Source organism: Eublepharis macularius, chromosome 5 (genome assembly GCF_028583425.1).
Source record: "Eublepharis macularius isolate TG4126 chromosome 5, MPM_Emac_v1.0, whole genome shotgun sequence".
NCBI classification, from domain to species: Eukaryota; Metazoa; Chordata; class Lepidosauria; order Squamata; family Eublepharidae; genus Eublepharis; species Eublepharis macularius.
Window position 1 is genome coordinate 151,505,966 of NC_072794.1, and position 860 is coordinate 151,506,825.

Consider the following 860-nt stretch of genomic DNA (forward strand, 5'->3'; position numbering starts at 1 on the left):
ATTTCCCAACCTAGAGTTGAAAACCATATGCACTGGCGTGCCCCACTCAGCCAGAGAAAGGAGTGGACCCTCAGAAACAGACTAAGAGGCTCTACAGAGGGAGATGGGAATTGGTTGAAATTAGTACAACCTAATACATGAGTGGAGGAGAGTGTCCTCAAACCACAGCTGACTCATGGTGTCCCTGATGGAGTGTTCATGGCAAGAGACTTAACAGAGGTGGTTTGCCATTGCCTGCCTCTGCAACCCTGGCTAACAGTTTACATTTCCTCCCTCACATGAGCCCATGAAGCTGCCCTTTACTGAGTCAGGCCATTCGTTTATCAAGATCAGTATTGACTGTTCTGACTGGCAGCAGCTATCCAGGGTCTCAGGCTGAGGTTTTCCTCATCATCCCCTACCTGATCCTTTTAACTGGAGATGCTGGGGTTTGAACCTGGGACCTTCTGCATGACAAGCAGATGCTCTACCACTGAGCCACAGCCCCTTCACTGGGCTCTGGGCGTGAGTCTCCATGGGAAGGGCCCTGGACACAAGCAGGCTTGGGGTTGTCCCCTGGATAGTAGAAGGGGGGTATACATCACCCTCACACCCTCTCAGCCAGCTATGGACCTGTCCCTTGGTGGCCTCTGCTCTGCCCTCCACTCTTGCACCATCCTTTGCCAAGTGAACTCCTCCTCGTCCTCCTCGTCCTCCTTCTCCTCCACCACCACCACTCACTCACTCCAACCACTCCTACACAACCCACCACAACCTCTCTGCTGAGTCTGCCTTTATAGGGCTTTCTCCACCTTCTCCCTCCCTTCCTCCCAGGCTCCCTCCTATCCCTGAGCAGCCTGCCAGCCCTGGGTGGATTGCTC

General features: G+C 54.0%; 1 non-coding gene across 1 annotated transcript; it reads right to left on the bottom strand.

Annotated features, from left to right (window-relative positions):
* Positions 1 to 415: 415 nt before the first annotated feature.
* TRNAD-GUC (transfer RNA aspartic acid (anticodon GUC)) lies at positions 416 to 487 on the bottom strand. The gene has a single exon. It is a non-coding gene; the product is annotated as a tRNA-Asp (tRNA).
* Between the last annotated feature and the right edge of the window lie 373 nt (positions 488 to 860).